This window comes from Manihot esculenta, chromosome 9, assembly GCF_001659605.2.
Source record: "Manihot esculenta cultivar AM560-2 chromosome 9, M.esculenta_v8, whole genome shotgun sequence".
In the NCBI taxonomy this organism is placed as follows: domain Eukaryota; kingdom Viridiplantae; phylum Streptophyta; class Magnoliopsida; order Malpighiales; family Euphorbiaceae; genus Manihot; species Manihot esculenta.
The window spans coordinates 13,903,565-13,911,701 of record NC_035169.2 but is presented as its reverse complement, the minus strand read 5'-3'; positions in this window follow the sequence as shown (position 1 = coordinate 13,911,701).

Below are 8,137 nucleotides of genomic sequence, written 5' to 3'. Positions count from 1 at the left end.
AAACAACAATATTATCTCAAATAACATCAATTCCGCCAAAATAATTTATCTAACCTTATCAAATATAATAATGCTTCTAAAAAGGGAAAAAGAATAAACTATTGCAGTGATTAATTCGGTTTTCCAACATAGACATTCAATATAATCTTAAAGGCAACTCTATCCACTTCCAAGTGATGAATCGAAATATTTATCAAAAAGTACATTAGGAATTCATACACTATTTATGTCATGTTCTTAAAAGTTTGACAGACTCTACAATCTTCCTTATTTTTTCCTAGTTAGAGTAACTAATATGTCATTAATGAGATAAATTAACCCCTTAATCACACCTACCATCTCATAACTATCACTTATTTTATGTGCGTATTCTCTTTGTATCTTCAATCTCCTCTTACACAATGTTTAGATAATTAAACTTTCTTTAAAACTCTTGAATCCGTTACTATGATAATTCAAATTTATTTCTCTCGAAGGTTAAGACTGTTTCGATATCAAACAATCATCACAGTAAAAAGTGAACAAGAAGATTGGTCACTAACATGTTCTAGCCTATTTCACCTACTCATACCTCTCCTTTTTTTCATTTCTCTTATATCATAATATTTATAAAATTCCTCTTTTTAATGATAAACAACACAAAACAATTATGTTTTTTGAGTACATTGTCGCTCTCATAGAATTTTTCTATACCTTATTGCTAATATCTCTAGTATTTTATTCTAAAAGGATATAAACTTTTATTTGAAGTCAATTCATAGCAGTTAGAAACTTGTAATGGTACAACTGCATCAGATATAAGTCATCTACTATATCCTAGCAGATTCTTAAAAGTGATGCACACAATTTCCACTCAATGCTCTAATGTCCATAATGCAATCTGCAGCTTACAATACAAACATTTGTAGCATTGAATAGATTATCGCGATCACGACTTTAGACTATCACCTGTATCTTCTAACACATGTTGAATGTCAAATAACATTCTTAGCCAACTTACAAAAGCCTATAGTAGAGTTATATCCAGACCTTAACCTATAAGGTATACACATTTGCTTATACTTGTTCCTTCTCCTTAACACCTAGAAAGGCCTAAACGTTAGCTCTAATACCACCAACTCCAACACCCCTATAAGGTTATTTGACTAACCGAAACGGAGAAGTACCGTGGTGCTTCTCTCCTTTTGTCAATTAACTATTATGATGTATTTCATGACATTTAATATATTTTTGGATAATGGCATAAAAAATTTAAACCTTTATGAATTTTTGCATTTTAATTAAAATGATTTTACTTGGTACAATAAGTTAGGATTTAAAAACATTTAGCAATTCAATTCAAATTTGAAATGAAAGCGGGGGAGCATTTGCCAGTAGCTAACGTGACGTTCCATCTGTACTTTTTTATTACCTAATGGTGGATCATACGCTACACATTGAATAACCAATATGAGAAATTAACCACCGGTTAATGGTAAAAATCCAAGTTTGGTGTGTAACAAACCTGATATAACGTCAAATTTCGAAATTGTTCATGGAACAGTTCAACTACGCTTTTCCTAAGCGAAGCAACGCTGCAACCTACAACATCTAGAGAGCTAAAATCTTAGCCGTCTAACAACCTAGGATCCTTAGTTATCAGCACCACCGCGGGTGCAGTCTATCTTACACTCTTGAATTACTGTCAACATTGTCTTCATATCAAATCTACCTATGGACACCACCGCCACTCCCATAGTTAAAACTCTCACGAAATAACATAAACTATAAACATGAAAATAAGGCAACGGAAAAAAAGCAAGTTGCAACTGCCATCCAGCTCGTGTAAACCGCATGACTTAGGGCCACCATGCATCTAAAATTTCGATGAGCCAAAACAACTCCATTAACTCGACGAATAGTCCGTGAGGATAGAGAATTGTCCCAAGGTCCAATTGGTAAACCTTCCCTCCTTCCAGCTAGACTCATCGTCAGCAATTCAAACTCGGGAGAGTCAAGTACGATTGTTTTGAGATTAGGAATTGTATGATCAGCATTCGACATGACGAACACAAGTACAGGTTTCGACAGCTGAATTTGGTGGAGAATCTCAAGTTTAAAGATACTTGATTTTTTAGGAGAGGTAACGACACCGAGAGAGAAGATATAGAAATAAAGGACCGAAAGTTGAATAGAGTTAGCAGAAAGCACAAAGGCAATATCTACTTTTCTGAGGCCAAAATGGTGGTGAAGCAAGAAGGCCAACTTTTTGTGCGAAGGACGAAGTCGGGAAAAATAAATTTGACAGCGAGCGACGGCGTCGATGAGAGCATTTTAGGTTTTTCTACACCATTTAAGAATTTTACCTTAATTAACCAACGATTAATACCTCGCCTTGGTTATCCATGGTGTAGCGTAGAGTCCAGCATCAAGTAATATAAAAATACAATATGGCCTGCTTCCGACAGATACTCCCCCACTTTCAATTCAAATTTGGAAAGAATCGCCAAATATTTTTAAATCCTAATTTATTGTGCTAAGAAATAAAATTTTGGATTTATATGCCATTATTCTTTATTTTTTCAAGAAACAATTTCATTTAGTTTGCTAGTAAATGAGGATTTGGGATAGGTGCGACACTTCGTCTATGCCTTATAACTGAACTACGACACTGCCTTTCAAATGCCAACTTACGTTTTATATCTAGATTGTGACACTGCCTTTCAATTGCTGTTCCATATCACAAATCGCACCTATTCGCATGCCAATTTTCGTTCCTTTGACAAGCTTTCCAAGTTATTCATTTTAGGTACTTCTGTATGCTTCTATCCTACGTTATAGTCAAGTTTTGGCAATATTAAGGGTCTAATTCACTCATGGTCACTTTATGAAAATTGTTCTCCTATATCTTATCTAATTCAGTGATTTCTTTTGTGGCTTTATTTTTATCTATACTCTTATAAATATAATTATATGTATGTTAATTATTTTAGTCATATTAAACTTATTAAATTTCCAATAAGTAATTTATTCAAAATGAAAATCTGTTAATATGGCTTGAATTTACATCGCTACTATTTGCTGATTAAAGTCTTAACATATGTTATATTTGGACCGCACCCGAAGCCTGCCTACGTACCTCCAATAGAGGATCAGGTCCATGTAGCTCTTAACAATAGATAATAACATAAAGTTTATACTAACATAATTTTTCTTGCTAATAATCAACCACAATATCACACTATGCTGTACAAAAATAATCTTATTCATTTATTCAATAATCTATTGGAGGAATAAGGGTTTTATCTGGAATCCAGTAAATAACTAAGGAAACATAAATAATTATATTTTCATATTTTCATAGCTATACTTTGCACAATCGTATTAAGAAACTAAATACCAATATTCAAAACATATATATATATATATATATATATACACATATTTATATGTAAACAGATATCAATATAACCTATGAATAATAATTACTTGTACCGATTAAAGTGTTTAAAATCTAACTATATCATCAATATAGATAAAAACTAAACTTCCAATAAACAATAATATTATCTCAAATAATATCAATTCCGCCAAAATAATTTATCTAATCTTATCAAATATAAAAATGCTTTTAAAAAGGGAAAAAGAATAAACTATTGCAGTGATTAATTCGGTTTTTAAACATAGACCTTCAATATAATCTTAAAGGCAACCCTATCCACTTCCAAGTGATGAATCGAAATATTTATCAAAAAGTACATTACGAAATCATACACTATCTATGTCATGTTCTTAAAAGTTGGATAAACTCTACAATCTTCATTATTTTTTTCCTAGCAAGACTAACTAATATGTCATTAATGAGATAAATTAACCCCTTAATCACACCTACCATCTCATAACTATCACTTATTTTATGTGCGTATTCTCCTTGTATCTTCAATCTCCTCTTACATAATGTTTAGATAATTATACTTTCTTTAAAACTCTTGAATCTGTTATTATGATAATTCAACTTTATTTCTCTCGAAGGTTAAAACTATGTTTCGATATCAAACAATCATCACAGTAAAAAGTGAACAAGAAGATTGGTCATTAACATGTTCTAGCCTATTTCACCTACTCATGCCTCTCCTTTTTTTCATTTCTCTTATATCATAATATTTATAAAATTCCTCTTTTTAATGATAAACAACACAAAAATAATTATGTTTTTTGAGTACAGTGTCGCTCTCATATAAAATCTCTATACCTTATTGCTAATATCTCTAGTATTTTATTCTAAAAGGATATAAACTTTTATTCGAAGTCAATTCACAGCAGTTAGAAACTTGTCATAGTACAACTGCATCAGATATAAGGCATCTACTATATCCTAGCAGATGTCATGTTCTTAAAAGTTGGATAAACTCTACAATCTTCGTTATTTTTTTCCTAGCAAGACTAACTAATATGTCATTAATGAGATAAATTAACCCCTTAATCACACCTACCATCTCATAACTATCACTTATTTTATGTGCGTATTCTCCTTGTATCTTCAATCTTCTCTTACATAATATTTAGATAATTATACTTTCTTTAAAACTCTTGAATCTGTTATTATGATAATTCAACTTTATTTCTCTCGAAAGTTAAAACTATGTTTCGATATCAAACAATCATCACAGTAAAAAGTGAACAAGAAGATTGGTCACTAACATGTTCTAGCCTATTTCACCTACTCATACCTCTCCTTTTTTTCATTTCTCTTATATCATAATATTTATAAAATTCCTCTTTTTAATGATAAACAACACAAAAATAATTATGTTTTTTGAGTACAGTGTCGCTCTAATATAAAATCTCGATACCTTATTGCTAATATCTCTAGTATTTTATTCTAAAAGGATATAAACTTTTATTCGAAGTCAATTCACAGCAGTTAGAAACTTGTCATAGTACAACTGCATCACATATAAGGCATCTACTATATCCTAGCAGATTCTTAAAAGTGATGCACACAATTTCCACTCAATGCTCCAATGTCCATAATGCAATCTGCAGCTTACAATACAAACATTTGTAGCATTGAATAGATTATCGCGATCACGACTTTAGACTATCTCCTGTATCTTCTAACACATGTTGAATGTCAAATAACATTCTTAGCCAACTTACAAAAGCCTATAGTAGAGTTATATCCAGACCTTAACCTATAAGGTATACACATTTGCTTATACTTGTTCCTTCTCCTTGAAACCTAGAAAAGGCCTAAACGTTAGCTCTAATACCACCAACTCCAACACCCCTATAAGGTTATTTGACTAACCGAAACAGAGAAGTACTGTAGTGCTTCTCTCCTTTTGTCAATTAACTATTATCATGTATTTCATGACATTTAATATATTTTTGGATAATGGCATAAAAAATTTAAACCTTTATGAATTTGTGCATTTAATTAAAATGATTTTACTTGGTACAATAAGTTAGGATTTAAAAACAATTAGCAATTCAATTCAAATTTGAAATGAAAGTGGGGGAGCATTTGCCGGTAGCTAACGTGACCTTCCATCTGTATTTTTTTATTACTTAATGGTGGATCATGCACTACACATTGAATAACCAATATGAGAAATTAACCACCGGTTAATAGTAAAAATCCAAGTTTCGTGTTTAACTAACCTGACATAAAGTCAAATTTCGAAATTGTTCACGGAACAGTTCAACTACGCTTTTCCTAAGCGAAGCAACGCTGTAACCTACAACATCTAGAGAGCTAAAATCTTAGCCGTCTAACAACCTAGGATCCTTAGTTATCAGCACCACCGCGGGTGCAGTCTATCTTTCACTCTTGAATTACTGTCAACATTATCTTCATATCAAATCTATCTATCGACACCACCGCCACTCCCATAGTTAAAACTCTCACGAAATAACATAAACTATAAACATGAAAATAAGGCAACGGAAAAAAAAGAAAGTTGCAGCTGCCATCCAGCTCGTGTAAACCGCATGACTTAGGGCCACCATGCATCTGAAATTTCGATGAGCCAAAACAACTCCATTAACTCGACCAATAGCCCGAGATGATAGAGAATTGTCCTAGGGTCCAATTGCTAAACCTTCCCTCCTTCCAGCTAGACTCATCGTTAGCGATTCAAACTCGGGAGAGTCGAGTACGATTGTTTTGAGATTAGGAATTGTATGAGCAGCATTCGACGTGACGAACACAAGTACAGGTTTCGACAGCTGAATTTGGTGGAGAATCTCAAGTTTAAAGATACTTGATTTTTTAGGAGAGGTAACGACACCGAGAGAGAAGATATAGAAATAGAGGATGGAAAGGTGAATAGAGTTAGGAGAAAGCACAAAGGCAATATCTACTTTTCTGAGGCCAAAATGGTGGTGAAGCGAGAAGGCCAACTTTTTGTGCAGAGGACGAAGTCGAGAAAATAAATTCGGTAGCGAGTGACGGCTTCGATGAGTGCGTTTTAGGTTTTTCTTCACCATTTAAGAATTTTACCTTAATTAACCAAGGATTAATACCCCGCCTTGGTTATCCAAGGTGTAGCGTAGAGTCCAGCATCAAGTAATAAAAAAATACAATATGGCAAGCTACCGATAGGTGCTCCCCCACTTTCAATTCAAATTTGGAAAGAATCGCCAAATATTTTTAAATCCTAGTTTATTGTGCCAAGAATGATTTTTATGCCATTATTCTTTATTTTTTCAAGCAATAATTTCATTTAGTCTGCTAGTGAATGAGGATTTGGAATAGGTGCGACACTTCGTCTATGCCTCATAACTGAACTACGACACTGCCTTTCAAATGCCAACTTACGTTCTATATCTAGACTGCGACACTGCCTTTCAATTGCTGTTTTATATCACAAATTGCACCTATTCGCATGCCAATTTTCGTTCCTTTGACAAGCTTTCCAAGTTATTCAGTTTAGGTACTTATGTATGCTTCTATCCTAAGTTATAGTCAAGTTTTGGCAATATTAAGGACCTAATTCACTCATGGTTTCTTTATGAAAATTGTTCTCCTATATCTTTGCTAATTCAGTAATTTCTTTTGTGGCTTTATTTTTATCTATTATCTTATAAATATAATTATTTGTATGTTAATTATTTTAGTCATATTAAACTTATTAAATTTCCAATAAGTAATTTATTCAACATTAAAATCTGTTAATATGGCTTGAATTTACATCGCTACTATTTGCTAATTAAAGTCTTAACATATGTTATATTTCGACCGCACCCGAAGGCTGCCTACGTACCTCAAATAGAGGATCAGGTCCACGTAGCTCTTAACAATAGATAATAACATAAAGTTTATACTAACATAATTTATTCTTGCTAATAATCAACCACAATATCACACTATGCTATACAAAAATAATCTTATTCATTTATTCAATAATCTATTGGAGGAATAAGGGTTATACCAAGAATCCAGTAAATAACTAAGAAAACATAAATAATTATATTTTCATAGCTAACTTTGCACAATCCTATTAAGAAACTAAATACCAATATTCAAAACATATATATATATATACACAGATATCAATATAACCTATCAATAATAATTACTTGTACCGATTAAAGTGTTTAAAATCTAACTATATCACCAATATAGATAAAAACTAAACTTCCAATAAACAACAATATTCTCTCAAATAATATCAATTCCGCCATAATAATTTATCTAATCTTATCAAATATAATAATGCTTCTAAAAAGGGAAAAAGAATAAACTATTCCAGTTATTAATTCGGTTTTTCAACATACACCTTCAATATCATCTTTAAGGCAACTCTATCCACTTCCAAGTGATGAATCGAAATATTTATCAAAAATTACATTAGGAATTCATACGCTATTTAAGTCATGTTCTTAAAAGTTTGATAGACTCTACAATCTTCCGTATTTTTTTCCTAGCTAGAGTAACTAATATGTTATTAATGAGATAAATTAACCCCTTAATCACACCTACCATCTCGTAACTATCACCTATTTTATGTGCGTATTTTCCTTGTATCTTCAATCCCCTCTTACATAATGTTTAGATAATTAAACTTTCTTTAAAACTCTTGAATCTGTTATTATGATAATTCAAATTTATTTCTCTCGAAGGTTAAGACTATGTTTCGACATCAAAACAATC